At 49.6% G+C, this 21,181-nt stretch overlaps 1 long non-coding RNA gene across 3 annotated transcripts; it reads right to left on the bottom strand.

Annotated features, from left to right (window-relative positions):
- Window positions 1-12,522: 12,522 nt before the first annotated feature.
- Window positions 12,523-17,399, bottom strand: LOC113615695 (uncharacterized). Of its 3 annotated transcripts, none has more exons than XR_003431085.1 (2): window positions 16,850-17,399; window positions 12,523-16,759 (listed from the first exon to the last, which is right to left on the bottom strand). It is a non-coding gene; the product is annotated as an uncharacterized LOC113615695 (long non-coding RNA). The 3 variants fall into 3 exon arrangements; XR_003431086.1 differs by having other exon boundaries at window positions 17,205-17,399; XR_003431087.1 differs by having other exon boundaries at window positions 12,523-16,733; window positions 17,205-17,399.
- Between the last annotated feature and the right edge of the window lie 3,782 nt (window positions 17,400-21,181).

Below are 21,181 nucleotides of genomic sequence, written 5' to 3'. Positions count from 1 at the left end.
CCTGCCAACAAGGCCGCGTCCTATTGGCCGAAGCTCGAGGCTCAGCCAATCGCGGCGTGGGCCGCGCGGCATTGTGGGGGCTGTAGTCTCGCGGTGGCCGCCCACTGGACCAGGAGCACGAGGCGCAGCGCCCAGACGGCGCGTGGCCAGATGGCTGGCCAAGGAGCGTAGCCGCGGTGGCCGGGACACCACCACCGAGGAGGCCGCGCTGGGCGGGCGGAGGCGCTGCAGGTTTGCGGTGAAAAGACGGAGAGCGTGAAGGCGCTGAGGAAGACAGCGACGTCGCGGTGCCGGGAGAGAAGCTGGCGGGAGGCGCCCCTCTGTGGGGGAGGCGGTGGAGGAAGAACTTCGTGCAAAGGCCCTGAGGCAGGAGGAGAGCGAGGGCCCAGCGCGGGCCCCGAGTGCGGGAGGGTGCAGAGCAGACCCGGAGGCGGGCTGAAGGTCGGAGTGGAGAGGGCTTTGTCGGCGGGGCCAGAGCTTGTTCTAAAGGCCCGGGGAGGACAGTGCACGGCCCTCGGCGTTGAGGAGACACGCACCGTGTATCCAGCGTCGTGTTCACGCCTGTCTCGCGGGCTCACACGTGTGATGGACGCGGTGACTGCGGCTCACAGCCTCGGCCACCTGAACCCAGCCCCCTTTTGTTCTCTGAGCTGCTGACTCGCGTTGATCTGCCACAGTAGGCCCGGAGCTGAGTTTGGGATCTGGAACTGGGGAACCCCCGACTGCTCCATGAAATAGTAAGGGTCATTTGGAGCCTTTTCGAACCTGGAAGGGAAGCGGGGAAGAGCAGAGGGTGGAAGAGAAAGTGAGATGCTCTGAGATGAGACCAGCTTGGGTGAAGAAGACGGTGGACACCGGGGGTGGGGGGGAGGATGGCAGGGGGGGCGCTAGAGGATTTTTATCCTCTAGGATAACAAGAACATCTGCCAGATTCCTTCAAAATACTTTGATTTGGAAATCTTCCTCCATCTCTTCCCTATAAGTAGAGCCTGAGTAGGGGATTCTGGTGCAAATGGTTTACTGGGGGAGTGCCTCAGGAGAAAGCTGAGATGCCGTCAGAGCTGGGCTCTGGAGCACAAATTATGTCTAGAGTTGGCCCGGCTCGAAGGCAAGGGGACTGGCCTTCTGCTCCCCACAGCATTCGGTCATTGGCAGCCCAGTGAAGCGGGCATCTGTGAGCTCTCAGCAGTCCACACCCACAGCAGCCAGGGGATGGCCTCACGAGCCGGACGGGGCAATTTTAGCATCTACTTCATGTTCCTCACGTTTTTCAAGGTCTCCCGAATACCCTGTGACTGTGGAAGGGGTTATAAAAATTGAGGAAAGGGATGGATTTCACTTCTGAGTTGATGAAATAATTAACCACTGGACTAATTCATCAAAACAATAGTCAGGGCCACAGGTGACTATGAGACTGTGTGTGGTCTCCCCTGCTCCCACCATGTGCAAACTCCTGGGAGAGAATTGGAATCCCACAAGACTGAGAGTGGGGTTACACAGACACCAGCATAGCTGAGCCTCATGACAACCCAGCAAGTCGTGTATCCCTACTTCCCTGAAAAGAAAACCAAAGTGCAAAAAGGTGAAGATAGTGACATTATAAATCCAAAGAAGGGTGCGGATTTTTTTTTTTTTTTTTTTTTTTGCGGAACGCAGGCCTCCCACTGCCGCGGCCTCTCCTGCCGCAGAGCACAGGCTCCGGACGCTCAGGCCCAGCGGCCATGGCTCACGGGCCCAGCCGCTCCGCGGTATGTGGGATCCTCCTGGACCGGGGCACAAACCCGCGCCCCCTGCATCGGCAGGCGGACTCCCAACCACTGCGCCACCAGGGAAGCCCAAGGGTGAGGATTTTAGTAAAAGCAGTGGCAGAGGAGAGAAAGGGAAGAGAAGTTCATGGTTTCTGAGCACTTTCATGGCACCGGGCTCTATGATGCAGACACACATGCTTTGCATGCAGTTAATCCATGACCAACTCATTTAGTCCTGGAAACCATCCTGAGAGAGTATTACCCCAGGCTAAGGCCCAGGAAATGGAGACTCTGGGGAGGTAAGGTGTTAAGACAGGCCCACTATTTGCTGCCCAGTACCCATTCTCTCCCTCCTTATGACAGAACCCAGCTTCCTTAGGTGTAACAATGTGTCTGGTTAGAAGAATTGCTGCCTAAGTTCCCAGTGGCCAAACTTGGGACAACTTGAGCATTATAGCAGTTTGACAGTTTGAACCTATAACATATTTAACTTTTTAAACAATGCAATAGTCCATGCATTAAAAGAGAAGGGATGAAAAAAGGGGGGGGGGTCTTCTTTACAAAAGAATGACAGCAAATCAGTGTGAGATTTAAAAATCGCCACTTTGTGACCCTCAGTGAATTAACTGAATCACAGAAATCAGTGGATCCTAAGCTGCTGAGTGACAACTCCCAAGTCTCCCACAGATTTCTGGACACTCATAAAGAGAAAACCATCACATTGATGAGGCCTGGAGGTCACTTCCTTAACTAAGTGGCTGGACTTAGCATCACAGAGAGTGGGACAGCATGACGTGATGCCCCTCCCCAGGAGATGTAAGGGACACACAGTGTCCCCTTTGGAGTGTCGTGGCCAAAAATGCGTGACCTGAATCCAATCGTGAGGAAACAATCAGACGAATCCAGAATGTGAGCTCCTACAAGACAGCTGTCCTGGACTCTTCCAGAAGGCTAATGTCGTGAAAAAACAAGTTTCAAAACATGAAAGAAGCATAACAATGAGACACAGCCGTGAGTCTTGATTATCTCCTGGATTAAAATGACAGTAACAGCAACAAAGCTATAAAAAGGTACTTGGAACAATTGGGAAAGTTTTATATATGGAATAGTGTCCTAGGTGACATTATTGAATTAAAGTTAATTTTCTTGTTTTAGGGAGATGCATTTGGAAGTATTGGGGGAGTGTCATAGTGTCTACCACCTGCACTCAGATGGTTCAGGGGAAAATGTTAACAGTAGGTGAATCTAGGTGAAATATGTATATTGGAATCCATTATATCTTCCACTGTTTCTATGGGTTTGAAATTTTTCAGAATAGTATTCAGGAAATAAAATTCTGCACTTGGGGAAATGAAAAATACTTCCCTCTCTGGACTCCCTTCTCCTTTGTAGCTGGAGGTGACCGTGTGACCTAGATCTGGTCAGATGGCTCTTGCGCAGTGTGGTACCCGGAGAACAGTGCAGTCAGTGCCAAAGAGAGCAGTGAGACGGGATGCAAGGCTGAGCTCTGCCTCCTGCTAGACCCGTGCCCCTCAGTTTCCTGATACAAGAGTGGTGCTTCCATTACATGGAGTGCTTGCCCAGAGCTTGGACTTAGTGAACTCATTCAGCAATAGCTATTATTATTGAGAGTTTTTTTTTTTTTTAAAGTAACTTGGCAACCAGTATAGGGCGTGGGGGAGGGGGAGTTGTGTGAGCTGGCGTCTCTTCAATTGGATCCTCCAGAAGCAGAAAAGAAGAAATGGGCGGATAGAGTAGAAAAGTCAGAAAAGGAATTTTCTTTGTCCATGTTAAAAGCCAAAAGGAAGCTTTTCCTATAAGATCAAGAAAGAGACAAGGATGTCTGCTTTCACGGCTTCTATTCAACACTGCACAAGAAAATGAAATAAAAGATTGGAAAGGAAGAAGTAAAATGATCTCTATTTGTGGAAGACATCTTGTATATAAAAATCCTAAGGAATTCACACGCGCGCGCACACACACACACTCGACAGAGCTAGTAAGCAAATTCAGCAAGGTTGCAGGGTATAAGAACAATACCCAAAAGGCAGTTCTATTTCTATATACTCACAATGAGCAATCCAAAAATGAAATTAAGAAAACAATTCCGGGCTTCCCTGGTGGCGCAGTGGTTGGGAGTCCGCCTGCCGATGCAGGGGACGCGGGTTCGTGCCCCGGTCCGGGAGGAGCAATCCAAAAATGAAATTAAGAAAACAATTCCACTTACAATAGCACCAAAAACAATAGAACACTTAGGCATAGATTTAGCCAAAGAAGTACAAAGCTTGTATCCCGGAAACTAAAAAACACTGTTGTCTAGGAAGGGGGCTGGAAGGGGACAGGAAAATAAAACTTGGAATAGTGGCTACATGGTTTCAGTACTCACTAAGCCATGCGCTTAACATCTAAGCATTTTACGATATGTATATTATACCTAAGTAGAAGTTGAAAATATTTGAGGTGGAGGTTTAACCTAATGTTTTATTTCTCACTCAGGCAAAATGTGGTTGTGCGGGACATGGCATTCCCGGCCACCAGAGAAGGCCCTCTACCTGCACGTCTGGAACATGTGGCTTCCTCGGCTGACTCAGCAGGACGAGTGAGCCTCAGAGCCTAGAGAGCGGAGCCCCAGCTTTCCCTGCCTCGGCAACTGTCACCCCCATTGACATCCACTGGCCATTCAGGCCCACTGCCCCTCCCACCTGCAGGAGTGGGGAAGTGCTGTCTTCTGTGAGTAGAAGGAGAAAGGCACCATCTAAACACTAGACCATCAGGCACAACTGGTGAATGAACAGCTCACTGACCCCTTACTGTTTCCTGAGAAGGTCCACGCAAGAAAGATGTACTGATGATAACTGAGAAATTCCAGACGCTGAAAGATCACATTGAGACAAAACCACGGTCCATTCTGTGCACAGGTGTCGCGATGACAGCGTGCACACGTCTTCTGCCACACAGTAACCATGTTCCATGGATCTTCTGTCTCACGAAGGTGTTTCCTGGGTGCTGCGATTGTGACCCAGCGACGCGGGCATGTTTGTACCTTTGAAAGCGAGTTGTTGCTGCTCGTCGCTTGCCTGCCTTTCCCTTTTGCTGTGTGCTGACACACGCTTCCTCTGGGCTAAAGTTTGGAGACCACTGGGGAGGAGTGGAGCCCTGATGAGAAGGGGGCTGGAGTGACGGATACTCTCACGCAGGAGGCTCGGGTGGGCCCACGGTCTGGGAGCCACCCAGAGGAGTCACTGAGGGAGTGGGGCCCCGGTGTTGGGGAGCATCTCCGAGTTTTCTGTGACTCTCCACCTCTGAACCTCAGGCTCTTCATCTGTAGGGTGGGGGTGATTCAGGCCCTAGTAACCACCCCCTACGGGCCTGGGAAGCGAGAGTGGCTGGATGCGGGGCCATCTGTAGCGTTCCGGACGTTTGGGCTCGCGCTGAGGCTTTTGCTGAGCGTACTGTGAGCCGGATGGCTCCTGAGAGGTGGAGGATAGGGGCAGAGCCAGCTCCGTTGAAGGAGAGTGGGGTTTGGAGTGAAGCAAGGAGGGCAGAAACCTGGTTGAAGAGGAAACTTGGGACAGGCGGTTATGATTCCAAGTGGCAGATGGATAGATGTTGTTCAGTAATAGATGGCAGGACCTCTCTTTCTTTCCATGTAATTCATTTCCACTGAAGTTTGCCTCAGTCAGCAGTGCCTTTAAATTGGATTAGGTAGTTTCGTGCAAAGAGTTTGTGTCTGGCCCCAAGCAGGCTCAACAAACCTCCCCCAAATCCATCCTCGGACCATCAGTAAGGACCCTTTAGAGAATAGTTGGCCAACGGTGGCCCTAGGGAAGGAAGTGGCAGGGCCCTGAGTAGGAGGAGAATGGGCTGTGGCGGGAAAAACTCCGGAAAGGCTGGTTGGATCTTGAGGACAGAGGCCTTGAATGCTGGGTATGTCCTTCTACCCTGAGGCATGGCAGTGGAAGACTCGACTTGGGGGCTGTGCTTTGGGAAGCTCTCTGCAACCCCTCAGTGGAGGACCTCTTTGCAGTAGCTGTGGAGATAGTGGCTGATGACAGGGCCCAGCCCTGAAGCACAGCCTGCCCTTCACCACCATATATCTGAGTTTGAGGGAGACTGCAGCCCCCTCCCCACTGCCCCGCCCTGGCAGACACTGGTGGTCCGGGAACCTCCTGTCTGCAGCCTTGCGCTTCCACAGGGAGGGACGGGCATTAGCGTGACACTCGGGTAGAAGTTCCTGCGGGGATTCGGCGTGTGACACCGTGGCAGCTCTCTCCTCTCCCCTCTGAGGTCTGCCTGCCTGCTTGGAGCGTGTGCGTCTCCACGTGGGGGACTCAGTGCAGACAGTCCGGGTCCGTGGAGGATGGAGGCTCTTCCCATCTAGCTGCCCAGCGGGTTGGCCGCATCTCCCCTCGCGGTGTGGGTGTGGAGATGCCAGCCTGGGCTTGGAGCATCACACCCGCCCACCTCTGTCCGCCCAGCTGGAGGGAGCAGCTGCGGAAGGGCGCTCTCCCCTTCAGCACAAAGGAATCTCTCCCAGAAGCCAGTCTCTCCTGGAGTCACGCTGGTCACCCCAGCCAGGGCCTGCCCCGGCAGAGGGGGCAGGGTGGCCACGGCAGGTTAAACCTGCGCGGATCACTCCCCAGGCCTGACGGAACCAGCCGCCGGCACCGGTAAGCAGCCCCCTTACGGTGCCCCCGCTCAAGCACCCCTTCCAGCCGCTCACGGGACCGGGCGGCTGCGTGCATAGCGCTCGCCGCGAGCGTGCCCGGGAGGGACAGGGCGCACCGGCCGCCGGGAGCCTGCGCCCCAGCGCCTCCCCAGGACGGTCACCGCCTGTCGCGGTTCTCCCGAGGGCAGCTTGCTGCGCGTAGGCGGCCGGGGACCGTGGGCGCTGCGAGCCCAGTGGGAAGAGAGAGACGTTGGCTCAGCAAAGCCGCGTGGGCCACGGACTGTGGCGGCGTAGCCGGAGCGGAGTCCGGTCAGCCCATTGCGGCCTCCTGGCGAATCAGTCTGTCTTTACGCGCCCCACCCCCGCACACGCATGCACACGCAGGTACGCACGCGCAGGTACACACATGCGTGCGCACGTGCCCGCCCACGGCTGTAACCTGAGCTGGGCTTCCCGTCTCCAGCACAGGCTCTGGCCCTGCCCCAGCTCGGGGCCCCGGAGCAGCCTGAGCACCGCCACGGGGGCCTCGGGGGCCGGCAGACCTGGACCTGCCCCTGCGGCCCCGCCCGCCCGTGATGCCGCCTCCCCAGCCAGGCCCACCCCCCACCGCACACTGCTGTGTCTTATTTTCTTCCCTCCTGAAAAGACTCTCAGGATCTTTGCTGCTGGTTTGTTTACCGTTGGTCTCCAGCCAGTACCACCCACAACACGCACAGTTCCGCAAACAGAAGCTTCGGAGCAGAGGGACTGTGTCTGCTCCATTCATCCCTGAATTCCGGGCACCTGGCACAGGGCCTGGGACGGAGCGGCGCTCAAGGCATCGGTGACTGAGTCACTGACTGGCTGAATGGGCTCCCCTGCTGGTGAGCGAGTTGCTCCAGGTTCAGAGAGGCAAGAAACTGAGTAGTTAAGAGTGAAGGTTTTCATCTCAGTCCCAGCTCGGCTGCCCGTGTGGTCTCCAAAAAGTTCCTTCACCTTCCTCTGCCTCGGTTTCCTCATCTTTAAACAGGCAGAAGCACAGTACCTACCTGTAGCGCTGATGTGGGATTGCATGAGTTAATACATGTCATGGACCCAGAACGATACCTGGCAAAGAGGAAACGCTCAGTTATCACTAGTTATTGTTGTGCCACGCACCAACCAAAGAAGCCTGCCAGCCGAGGCTCAGACAGGGGACGTGGCTTGCCTGAGGTCACACAGCAGGAAGGAGGCAGACATGAGATCTGAACCCTGGTCCAAACGTCTCAGAAGCCAGAGCCCTTTCTAGGGTCCCACCTGGCTGTGGCGCCTCCCTTGAAGCGTGGCCTGCCTGGCCCTTGGGTGCGGGGCTTGGGAGCTGGGGTGAAGGCCCGGGAAAGGGGGTTGGAGTGGGGGAGGGCAGACCGTCCTGGTACTGGCTCCCTGCCCCACTCTCGATCCCTTCCACCCCCTGCAGCTGCACCCACTCCCCACCGTGGGACTCTCACAGAGTTTTATGAATCATTAAAATGTACGCACAGACTTTAAGGAAATAACACTGGGCTGTAATAAGAGCTACAAAGCGACAGGATTCCTCAGAGAGCTCAGTGGTAAAGCTGGTTGCCTACTTGGCAAGATGGTTTTCCAGCCTTTTGCGTCTATTAGCAGGGGAAGGGAGGGACCGACCGGGGAGTGCCCCGTGGGCTCTGAGCAGCCGCTGGAGGCTCCTTCGGAGCAGCCTGTGCGTTTTCTGCATTCAAGGTCCCACACGGAGCAGCGGCCACACCAGAGCGTTGGGGGGGACCGTTACCTCCCTCCCATCATCTCCGTCACCCCTCTCAGCCATGCTAAACAAAATACCCTCTAAGTAGAAGCCTTGTGTTTGCATTGCAAATGGAGCTTCAAGATAGCCTCCCAGGTTTTCACCAGTGTGATAGAGAAGAACATTTTGTTTTAATTTTAGTTGCAATTCTCTGACTGTTACTATACCTAAAGCTAAGCATCTTTGCATTTGTGCTGGTCCTTGATATTCTTTTATCTGTGAATCACCTTCTCATATACTTGGCCCACCTTGCTTTTTTGTTCTGTTTTGGGTTGGGTCCTTTCGTTATTGGTTTGCAGGAGCTTTTATATGCTCTAGATGTCACTCCTGTTTTCGAATGCTCTGTTTTCTCCCATCTACCACTTGTCTTTTAACTGTAGGTCATTTTTTGACAAACAAGTTTAAACTTTTTTCATTCAGATATCTAATTCATGCTCTTTTTTGGGTTGTAGATTTTATGTATTAGTAAGGAATTATCTCCTACTGAACTTGTAAACAGTTTTTTAACGTTTACCTTTTAAAACCACTTGCAGTTTATTTTTTATTATGCTATGGGATTATGCTGGATAGAATGTTTTCATATAAATAACCAATTATGTAGATTTTATATATAGCCTTTATCATTTATTGAATATTTTGTCTTGCCACTGAATTTAAAAAGCCAACTTCATGATACACTATTTTCCATATTACATGGTACACTGCTAGATTTGTTTCTCTATTCTTTAGCTTTTTTATGGCAACTCACCACTGATTTAACTACTATAACTTTATCAGATATTTGGATATCTGACAAGGAAAGTCCCCTCATTGTTTTTCTCTCTTAACTTTTCTTGACCACCTCTGGAGATTTCCTTTCTCGGGGAAAGAAATCATCTTGTCATATACCATTACCAGTCTATCTGAGATTTCAACTGGGGTTCCATTGGATTTATAGATTAATTTATGGGAGAGCTGATATGGCTAGCTCTTCTTTTTTTTTTTGTGGTACGCGGGCCTCTCACTGCTGTGGCCTCTCCCGTTGCGGAGCACAGGCTCCGGACGCGCAGACTCAGCGGCCATGGCTCACGGGCCCAGCCGCTCCGCGGCATGTGGGATCTTCCCGGACCAGGGCACGAACCCGTGTCCCCTGCATCGGCAGGCGGACTCTCAACCACTGCGCCACCAGGGAAGCCCAAGAATGAGTTCATTTTTCATTTCATTTTATAATTGGTTTTTGCTAGTATGTAATTAGGTTATTGATTTTTTCTATGCTGATCTTATATGTGGCTGCACTGTTAAACTCTCTTATTGGTTTTGCCAATAGATTCTCTTGAGAATTTTCCAGGTAGATCCTACGGTCTGCAGCTAATCTCAATTTTGTTCCTTTTTTCCAGTATTAATGACATTTTCCCTCGTATTATAGTACTGGCTAGAATCTCCAACAAAAAGGTTGAATAGCACAATGATACTAACACTGACTCTTTTTATTTCATTATCAAGTGGTGACTATTACTGCAGAGTTTCAATGCCCTTTATCATATTAAGAAAGAACCTAATTTTCTAGCTGCTTTGTTTTTTATCTTGAAAGTATATATGTTGAATATTTTCAAAAGTGTTTTTGTTCTCTATGAAAATAGTTATGTGATCTTTCTTGTACTCTAGAAAAGCAGTGATTTAAACCGGTAGATTTTTATTCTAAAGTTGAACACATACCTGCGTTCTTGGGATGTCTCTTAATATACTGCCAAACTGAATTTGCTAATTTTTAAAAAATAAAAATCAATTTAATTTAAAATATAATACTATAAAAATGTTCTGTTCATCATAATTTAAAATGAAAAACACGGAACACATTCAATTAATAAAAACATAACATTTACATATTTTTGAGATTTTTTTAATGAAGGGAGAGAAACAAAAAAAGGTTAAAAACGAAAGTGGAAAAAAAGACACTTTCACACAAACATCTAGACACAAAGAAACTAAAAATGTGAAACTAAAGAAAAAAGACAAATTCGAGAACAAAGGCCAAGAGACTCACAAATAAACATATTCGGAAGACATATAGCTGGACATATAGATGAAAAATAGATAGATGTATACACAATTATAGAGAGAGATGGGGGTGGGGGGAGAGAGGAGGGAGAGAGGAAAGCAGAGCCGGGAATATACGCTGAGGCTGCAGTAAGGGTAGAATGATTCTTAGGCAGAGTGACCTTATGGGCAGCACCCCATCGTCTGTATGGCCCTCAGGTTTCCGTTCTATACGGCATTTTATCTGAGTGTTTTGCGCCCGTGTTTATGAAGAAGACCGGCATATAGCTTTATTTTCCTGAGCTCTTCTCCTTTGTCTCTTCATCTGTTGAAACATCTATTTCATTGACCAGCTGCATTGCTTTTGTTTGTATTTTATTAATTTCTAGCTTTAATCCCATCATTCTACTTTTTTGGATTGTTTAAATGGTTTTTAAATAGTTTCTTTATTTGAAAGTTTAGTTCATTTATTTTCAATCTTTGTTTGTTTTCTAATAAATGCATATAAGTCATACTTTTTCCTTTGAGTATTGCTGTGGCAGAAAAACAGATTCTGTAATATGGTGCATCTGTGATGGTTCAGACATTAAATAGTTCATACATTATATATTTTAATTTTTGCCTTTAATTCAAGAGCTATTTAAATGTTTTTGTTAACTTCTAGTTTTATCCTATTTCAATCAGCCTAAGTAATAGCAGCTCTTTGAAGTTTATTAAGATTTCCTCAACGGCCTTGCATAGGTCAGTTTTCCAGAATATTCCATTTGTGGTTAAAAGAATATATAATCTCTGCCAGTTGAGCAGAATGGTAATTAGATTAAGCTCATTACTTATTTTATTCAAATCCTCTTTTTACTTATTCATTTCTATGAGTTTTGTCAAAATTGCCCACTAAGACATTGAGGATCTAGTTTCTTTCTATTTGTAATTCTGACAGGTTTCTGCTCTATGTATTTTCAAGTTGTGCTTTAAGTGCAGTAAAATGATCATTAGTTACCCTGTGGATTGTTCCCTTTCTTCAGCATGACATACCCCTTTCTTTTTTTCTTTTACTTTTTTTTCTTTTTTTGCGGTACACGGGCCTCTCACTGTTGTGGCCTCTCCTGTTGCAGAACACAGGCTCCGGACGCGCAGGCTCAGCGGCCATGGCTCACGGGCCCAGCCGCTCCGCGGCATGTGGGATCTTCCCGGACCAGGGCACGAACCCGTGTCCCCTGCATCGGCAGGCGGACTCCCAACCACTGCGCCACCAGGGAAACCCCCCTTTCTTTTATTATTAAATGTTTTGACCTTGAATTCTATTTCATCTGAATTTAATATGACCATCTTTTTTTGTTTTATTAGCATTTTCTTTCCTTTCATTTTTCCTGGATTATTTCTTTTAGATATGTTTCACATAATTTGTACTTTTATCCAACCAGGGTTTTTTTCTTTTAATTAATGAATTTAACCCCCATCTATTGTGATGACTGATATTATTAGAATTGTTTGTTCCATCTTTTTTTTATTTTTGTGTGTTATACTTTTTGTTTCTTTCTCCCCTTTCTTACATTTTGTTATACCAACTACATTTTCTTAAAATTTTTTTCACCCTTTAAAAATACTTAATTAAGGTTATATTTATAAAACACTCTCTGTAGTTAAATCACCCCAAGTCAGACAACACGTGCTACTTCCCTCTGCTCCATTTACCAGTTTCCTAGAATTTTTATTCCGTGATCACTTTTTTAATTAAAGTATAAAGACATACTTTACATGCCCACATCTTAAGTGTACAACTTGATGAATTTTTCAAGGTGAACACATCCCTGCAGACAGGACCCAGAGGGGCACAGAACATCGCCAGTTCTCGATAAGCCTTTGTTGAGCCTCCCATCATTGCCGCCACAGGTAAACCACAGCACCACTTCCGTCACCGCCGGTCGGTGTGTGAAGTCTCTCAACCTGTATGTTTGAATCACAGTGTCTGTTCCCTTGTGTATGGCTTCTTCTGCTCCGCCTCACGCCTCTGAGACTCCTCCACACAAGAGCACGTGGCAGTGGTGCTTTCCTCGTCCCTTCTACAGGTGTGTCACGGGTGGTTTCTTCTACGATGGTGAAATCTGTGTTGGTCCCAATGTGTGGGTGTTGCGAACAACGCCGCCGTGAACATTCTAGCATCTGCCTTTTGGAACACGTATCTATGCATTCCTTTTGGATACACACCCAGGACAGGGCACGACTGTTTAGCATTTGAGGACGCTGTCACTTTTCCAGGTGGTGTATCACGTTGTTATTTAAAGTGTCTTATTTTAAACAGACAACACTCATTTACTCTTAAAAAAAATAGCTTTTATTGTTTTATTTGATCACCATTGTACCCTATCGTTTTTATTCTTGCTAGAGCTCACCACCCAGCATTTGTTTGTTTTTAGAGAGTGTCTATGGGCCTTAAATGGTTGGCTTCTTTCATGCCTGGAAATACCTTTATTTTGCCTTCACAATGCATGATAGCCTTGTAATACTGAATAGTTAGGCTTCATATAAAGTTATAGGTTCCAAGTGATTTTCACCCAGAACTTTGAAGATACTGCTCTACCGTCATGCTGATCTCTTGAGGGGCCCATCAGTCTCAGCATCCCTGCATTTCTTCAGTTTGGGGGGGAATTTCCTCTATCACTTCTCGGAAAATTTCTTCCCTTCCAATCTGTCTGTTCTTTCTTTCCAGAACTGCTACTTGATGGCTTTTACGATTTCTTACTCTGTCCTTCGTGTCGCTTGACTTCTGTTTCACGCTTTCTATTTCTTTGTACTTTTATGATAATCCCTCACTTACGTTTCCTAGAACGTGAATATTCCATTTTTCAGCCCATCCACTGAGCTTTTGTTTTTCCTAATTTAGCAATCAAGTTTTTAATATCTTTTTTTTTTACAAAGGCAATATCCTCGTGCATCTCTCTGAAGCCATCAATTATACTTATTCAAAATTCCTGTCCTGCTGTCTCTATAAATTTGATCCCTCACTCTTTTGTAGTGTTACTATTTAGAGAACACGATGGAAAGCCTTTCCCATTACTCATATCCAGTCTCGAATCATCACGCAGATTTGCAAACAGATCTGAGCAGTTAGCGGCACGGGTGCTGAAATGGAGCCCGATCAGAGGGGCTCACGTCAGCCGTGTCTGGTGAGAATAGTGGCCCCTTCGAACCTACAGACGCTTGCCTTCCACCCTCCTTTCTCTCCCCTCCCGGGCACTCCTTCTCACTGCTCCAAAATGGTAGCTCATTTCACCCCTGGTTTACAGGTTGGCTTGGGGCCCATAAGGGAACTGGTTGGTGGGTCCTTGGGAGTCAAAGTTAGGTTGAGGTGTCCCCCCTAGGGGAAGAAAGAGGAGGAGAAAGCTAGGACGTGTGGAAATCCCTCCAAAGTCCAAGGGTGGAGCCAAGAAAATAACATCAGTTGACCCATCTGCAGAAGGATTGGGAAAAACGGGAAAGCCCAGCATGGGCACAGGTGAACGTGGGAGGCCAGTAAGGACATTGGCCCCAGGTGGCGCCTGTGCGTGCTGCAGAGTGTTCAAGGCTGACCTTTCTCAGCCACCCGGGGACCTGCATGTGGGCTGGGTGGGGTTGGCCCAGAGCTTCTCAGTCGGACGGACAGAAACTTGTAACCCCGCCCCACTCCTGCAGGACAAGCCCCAAGTGCCACTAGTAGGATTCCCAAGTCCTCCCCTCTCTGGATTTCATGAGATTCAGGCTCTGTGTCTCCTGTTTCTCTGAGACTGGGATAAATACATTACAGTACCAAATTCACAGGCTTTGTAAACGGAGAAAACTCAAGATCCTCCTCCAAGCCCAGCCTTGATAGCTTTGCAACTTAGAGTTTCAGTCTCATGTGTGGTATAAACAGCTTGTTTGCCAGACCTACGAAATTCACCCACACTCCCTGGTTGGTTGAGTTTTCTTCCCCGAGTCTGTAGATACCCTTCATCACAACTTGACGAAAGAGTGGTGCTTTGAGGCCTGTTTCATAGGTTTTCTATTCTACAGGTTTGCCGCCCACTACTACCATTTGTCAGATCCACAAAGCAGTAGCGTGTACGCATTCCTGTTGGCTGAATTTATGTCGACGCTAATTCTTGCAGCTGTTACAAAAGGAGAACGGCAAAAGCAGGGAGGAGCACACAGACCCCTCCTCTCAGAGGATTCTCGCTCATCACAGTTTAGAGGCAGGAAGCACAAATAATGCTGCAAGATAAGAAAATAAAGAAATAAAACCACCAGGATGCTAACAATCGACAATTACTGTTCTTCCAAATTAGATACTGGAACTTGCAGAAAGCAGCCATATCGCCAGAAACTATTATTCTGCATCTTTAACCAGCAGACGACACCTCTACAGTCGAGGAATAAAGTGAATTCTTTTAGGTGAAATCATTCCTGCAAATGAATAGGAACCAGATCAGAGGCCAACGTGCAGGCTCCAGTTTTATGAGGCCATTACCAGTCCCTGGGAGGAAAAGGGAAAGAGCGATGAGTGACACCCCAGGACACAGCCAGCTTTGTCACCTCCCACTCACGCTCCTGGGACAGCCCTTCCAGGGAAACGGGGTGGCTGCACTTTGATTATTTCACAGCTGGAAAGCAGCTAAGGATGTGGCCTCAGAGCCATCATCAGCTCGTTCACGCTTGTTCTCTGAGCGCCGTCTACAACCAGCAAGCATCCCTCCAGCTCCCGTGTGCTAAAGGACACAGACGTGTTCAAGGAGAGAGCCAGAGCCTGAGACAGGAGGGGCCGAGACAAGAGGTGATAGTGCAAACCGCACCCCCAGAGCCCCCATCCTGCACCCTGGCCAGGGTGGACCTTCTGTTCTGTGCTTTCACTCCTACTTTCCGTGAGTGTCAGCCACGTGCCAGCACACACCCAGCACTGATGACACAGTGGTGACCACATGGCCTGCTCCCCGCCCTTCCGCTCTGGGGGAGGGGGTGTGCCAGACAATCAGAAAACCACACAAGTGTAGCGTTACAAATTATGGTTTGTGCAAGGGCTCTGAGAACATGTCACAGTCTGGGCTGATGGCAGAGTGTGGTCCAAAACTGTCTGCAAGGGGCCCCGGGCCCGGCTCCCAGAGGGCGTGGCATCTCCCTGCCCAGGCCTCTGGGGAGAGGTGCGATGCCATGCGGGCGGCCTACAGCTGTGGGCTGTGGAGGGGATCCCACGCTGCCCCTGGCGGGCATCCTTCTCCTGCCTTTTCGCCCCTCGCTCACTGTCTCCGCCCCTCCCCAGCCCCACCCCTCCCACCTTCCGTTCTGCATCTCCCTTGGCCACTTAGTAAGATGTGGGCTCCAGCAACTCACGACTTCTCTGGGCCTCAGTTTCCTTGTCTGTGTAATGGGGACAAGCCAAGTAGCTCAGAGAATCAGAAGGCTATCGTGCGGTTTCAATGAGTCAATACAGGCCAAGCGGCAGCACACTTTCTGTCCGTCCTTCCTTACGTCTCTGCCTGTGCACATGCCTTCTTGCGCAGGGCGGGGCTCTCGGTAGCCGACCAGGACATTCCTTGAGAGCAGAGCACGCCTCTGCTCTTCCGGTTCATCAGGGAGTCCACACTAGGCATTTCTGCTCTATGGAACACCATGCGCTCATACCTGTTTCCTCCGTGAACTCGAGACGGGCTTGACCTGTTTAAGAGGAGAAATCCAGACCCGGAGCGAGGGTTGCTGAACGGGGAGGCATCCTGCGGGGGGCGGCCCCCGCGGTCCCGAGGCGGCCAGGTGCGCCGGCGCGGGCGGCGGGGACGCACCTGCGCGCAGGTGCGCGGAGAGGAAGCGCCTCGCGCCGCCTGCTTCCCGAGCGGCCACTGCCACCTGACGGCCGGCCGCAGAAGTGACGCCGGGCGGGCCCCCACGCGGGGCCGTCCTTGCGGCGCTGCTCGGCAGGCGGACGCGCCTCGGAACGCGCGGAATCCCGGCAGGAGTCCTCCAGCGGTGCCAGGCCCCGGGCCCTGCTGCACGGGCGCTGACAGATGAGCGCGCCTGCGGCAGAGGAATCACCTCCGGGAACCGACCGCGGAGAGCGCGGCCAGTCCGCCCAGCGGCCGGCGAGCCCTGGTCCCGCGCTGCGCTCCAGTCCGCCGCTCGCTCTGGCTGACAGCGGCTCTGCATCTGAGGCCGCACCCTTCCGGGCCCAGTTGTCCAAGAATCCCCCGGGCCATGCGGGAACGGTACCTTCTGGGCCTGAGGCCGACGTCTCCCCGCGGGGACCCGGGGCTGGCGCGGTGGGCAGGCCTCCCCCAGCGGGCTCCGCCCTCCCCGCGGAGTTACCTTCGGGGCCGGGGCCGCCTTTCCCGCTGGGACCTGAGGGAGGCCACGCGCTGTCGGCGAGAGGCTCTGCTTTCAGTAACAGCAGAGCGTCCTCCGCCCCTTCCCTGGAGGGCTGGGGGCCGCGGTATGAATATGCCACCATCCCCTCCTGACTGTTTACTAAGGACTCTGGAGCGTAGGCATTTCCAAAGCAAAGAAACTGTTGACACCTTTTCTAAAAAAAAAAAAAAGCAGTCGGACCTGCCAGCCCGACTTCCGTTTATGTAACTTAAAGAAACTCAGAAGGTTCCGCCTGAACAGGCATTTCCGTGACTCAGACCTCCCCCCTACCTTTCCCGGCTGCTTTCTGGAAAGATCAAGGCCAGGACACGGACGGGGGTGTGCAGCTCTCCCTTCACTTGAGAGACCCAGCCCGACCCTCTGCTGCCTCCATGCCTGGGAGGGGAGAGTGAATCTCTGCTCCAGCGGGACCTGAATCCCACTCTGGTGGGTCCCTTGGCTCAGGGGATCCGTGCTGGGCTGACCAAAGGCTCCTCCACGTGTGGAAAACACGGAAAGAAGCACAGCAAAGTCTGAACGACTCAGAACACCCGGAGTACCGCCGGAGGAAATGGTCCATTCGCGCCCCGTGCACAGGAGAAAGGAAAAGAGAGCCTACCGAGAAAGAGAGGTCCCCTTCTGCTACCTTCTGAAATCCTTGTTTTCTTTCCCCGTGGGAGACTGTTGGCAAAAGAAGCCCCGGTTTTGTCCCCTCCCTGGGTGCATGTCCTCAGTGATGGGACTGCAGCCCGTCCTGTCACTAGAAGGGCAGGGTACCTCCCTCTGGCCCTTTGGTCGACAGGAAGTCACAAAAGAGAAGGTGTTCTGGTTCCCAGCCAAGGCCTCTGGAGGCCTTGCATGCTTCCTGTCTCTCAGAGATCTCTGGGCCTGCCTGCTGCAGGATGAGTCACCCAGCTGTCTCAGCTGAATCTCCGGATGTGCTAGGAAGCTGCATGGAGAGGAGTGAGGCGGCACATTGACTCAGGGCTGACACGGCAGCAAGCCCTGCAGAGCCCAGCTCAGAAGGGCAGAACCCTGCCACATCAGATCACGAGCAACACTGAGGGTTGTTGATGAAGGAAGGTTCCTTACGCAGCAACAGCTGACTGACACACCCACTGCCTTTATTTTTCTGCCCTCCTGGACCCACACGATGTCACCCAGCTGGGTAGCCACGTCTCTGGGTTATTCCCCCACTCTCTGCCTTCTGGGGCTCGGTGATAGGAAAGCATCCTCCCACTAAGGAAACTTTACAGACTGGGTAAAGTTTGGGTGTCCGCAGAGGCCGGGCTGGTGAGCCCTCTGCACTGAGGGGCAGCAGGGGGCTGCTGCTCAGTCCCCGGTTTTTTCCTGAAGATTTTCCTCCTTCTCTTTGAAACAACTGCTCTGTGAGTTGGCGGATTGGCTTCCTGCAACGGCTTCCATTCAGTAACCTCCTAGGGTGGACTCACCTTTTCCTCCTGGAGCATTTCTTCAAGGATTAGCTCCTCATTTGGGTGAAGGGGAGCCTCAAATAACTTCTTGAGAAATGCTCTGTGCAGGGTCAACCTCCTGAGTCCTTCTATGTCTGAAAACACCTTTACTTTGCCTGTAAACATTGGCTTGTTCTAGACGTCTAGGTGCAAAATTAACGTTCCTCACAAATTTAGAGGTGGTGTTCCTTTTCCCCCCAGCACCCAGAGTTACTGGTGAGGCGTCTGATGCCAAATGCATCCCCCCTGCACCCACCTTTTTTGGAAGCTCGTAGGATATTTCCATTATCCTTGATATTCTGAAATTTTGTGCTGCCGTCATGTGGGTCTTTTTGATCCGTTATGCTGGGCGCTCAGAGGGCCCTTCTGGCCTGAAGGCTCACGTGCTGGGAAGTTGTCTCCTATTATTACTATTATTTTCCTATTTCTGTCCCTTTTTCTCTGTCTATATTTTTGGAGCTTCTATTGGACAGACATTGTAACCTCATGGATTGATTTTTTTGGTTTCTTCTTTCATATTTTCTGCCTCTTTATTGTGCCATATTGTGGGAAATTTTCTTATACATAGACACGTGTGTAGACATAGAAATATATAAGTGCAGATAATAATTGTGTAATATTATATTATGTATAATTCATATCATACTTATATATAATATACATAATAATTTATATTATGTACAATATTTTTATATATAAATAAGTTTTGGCAACAATACATCAAATTTCTAAGAGTTCTAGTTTTCTAATTGGTTCTTGTTTTATTTATTCGTATTTTCTTTATTTAACAACTTAATTCACATGCCATGAAAGGCACCCATTTAAAGTAAATTCAAAGGCTTTTAGTATATTCCCAGAGTTATGCATCCATCGCCACAATTTTAGAACATTTTTTTCTCAAAAAATATCCTATAACCCTTAGCCATCACTCCGCACGCCTCCCTATTTTCTCCCCTGCTGCCCAACCCGAGGCAACCACTAATCTGGTTTCTGTGTCAACGTCTTCCTGGCTCTATCATCTGATTTCTTGAATCTGACTTCAGTGAATTAAGGACTTACAAGGGATAAGAGGTGATTAATTAGGCTGTTTCCTGCCCCAGGAGACAACTATGGAAGAAAAAGGCAAATGTATGTTGAAAATTAAAGGGTAGAAAATGATATGTTTATAAATACCAACAAAAGAAAGTACATTTGGCCACAGTAATATTTGGAAAAATAGAATTTAACGACTGAAGAGTTAACAAGGACAAAGAAGGATATTTTATGATAAAAAAATATACTCCGTTAAGAAATTATGAGTCATGAATTTTTCTGCACCTAACATCATAATCCTGAAATATTTTTATATGTTAAGATGCTTTTCATTGCAAGTAACAAAAACCACAACTCGAGCTGGCTTACATAGTAAAGGGAATTGAAGGGAATTGCAGTGCTGACTCTGGAGAAGGCAGTACCCCAGAGGGAGGGGCCCGAGACCCGGGTCTGCCCCTCCTCTGACATCCGTGTGGCCTTGGGAAGATCGTATTCTCATCTCCATCCTTAGCTGTCTCACCTGTGAGGTGGAGACAATGATCTCTCCTTTCTGGGGCTGTTGGGAGGAGTAAATAATGAAACTTCACACATGTACTGATTGTGTGCTCACCAGGTGCCAGATGCTGTCTTAAGCACTTTATGTGTCTTGACTCTTGTAAATTCACATCAACCCTCTGAGGTAGGAACTGGTATTAGTCTCATCCTATGACTGTTGTCTCGGACCGCTGACTAGGAAGCAGTGGGGCTGGGATTCTGAGCAAGGCTGTCTGGCTTCAGAGCCTATGCTTTTTCAGAGCTTAATTAAAATACAGTTTCCTAAAAACAGTGTCATAGTTCTGAAAGGCCCACCAGTGAAGCTTTGATGGATCAACTAGATGTAAGGCCATGAACAGGATACAAAGGAAAACCCAGGAAGCAGGGAAGCAGAAAGAAATGTGTTATCCTTTCTCTCAATGACCCAGCCTCTGGCCAAGGAGAGGACTGGAGGCCGAGGACGGGAAGGGGACGGGATGGTTAATCTTAAGGAGGCCTGACTGTGAAACTCTTAAACTTTGAAAACTAAGGTTAGAGGCATCCTCAGGGCCAAGTACATAACAAATGTGGCACAAGGGTGTTGAGGACAATAAACCTAAGTTGAAGCTGTGGGCAGCCCTTTCTCCTTCTTACTATCATATTTGTAGCCATAAAGCCAATTCCACAGTAAGGTGGGCGATACTTAGAAAGGAACGTGCAAGGGGCTGTGAGTGAATGGTCGGCAGGAGACCTGGACTGACCTCGGCCTGCCTGAGAAATGACCTCAGGCGTCTCCCTCTCATACTGTCCCCTAGAAAAAGCTAGATTTGCCTGGATGAGGGAGGACATCTAGGCTGAGTAAACAGAAAATGCGAAGACCCTATTGCGGGACTGTGTTTGACATAACTGAGGCACAGGGAGAAGGCCAGTGTGGCTGAAGCACCGTGAACCACAAGGTGTCAGGAGATGACCCCTGAGAGGGACCAGGCCACGCCTGCTGGTCTTGTGGTTGAATGTCTCTCTTTATTGGGGTTTAACACATTCACCCTACGGCCGCAGGGTGCTGTAAGTCATGGTGAGCAAGTTAGCCCTGAGATCCCCCACCCAGCCACCCAAATGATGGATACAGGATTCCTGTTCTGGCACAGATGACTTCAGGGTCCCTTTATTAGGAGCGCCTCCAGAATTCTATGCAGTAGGCACTGAGGGGTAGCGACCTAGGAAATTCCTTTAAAAACTTCGTAGCGATAAGAAACACAGTAGTATTTTTTTTACTTTGCTGGATATAAGCTTATTTTATTTACTTTGCTGGATATAAGCTTTAAAAAATAGCCGTCTTTCCTAAAGATGGTTTTATTTATTCACTCTTTCCAAAGACTGAGACATCCATCCTCACTGAAGACCATATATCTATTTTTAAGGTGGCCTAAAGGGGTTTGTGGAGTGGAAGTAAGAGTGGAAGTAAGTCCTCCACAGGGGTCGCCCCTGGGAGATCACACGGAGACTGGGCGCTCCCGCGGTGCGCATACCAACGTTGGGATAACTAGACCATACACCTTGGCACCCGCCCCTTTGCGAAGGGCAGGCGAGTTCCCACAGAGCCCAG

Source organism: Aethalodelphis obliquidens, unplaced genomic scaffold (genome assembly GCF_003676395.1).
Source record: "Aethalodelphis obliquidens isolate GAN/ISIS:26980383/991018 unplaced genomic scaffold, ASM367639v1 scaffold123, whole genome shotgun sequence".
NCBI classification, from domain to species: Eukaryota; Metazoa; Chordata; class Mammalia; order Artiodactyla; family Delphinidae; genus Aethalodelphis; species Aethalodelphis obliquidens.
Note: the sequence above shows the minus strand (reverse complement) of the source record. Positions and strands in the feature narration are given on the sequence as shown.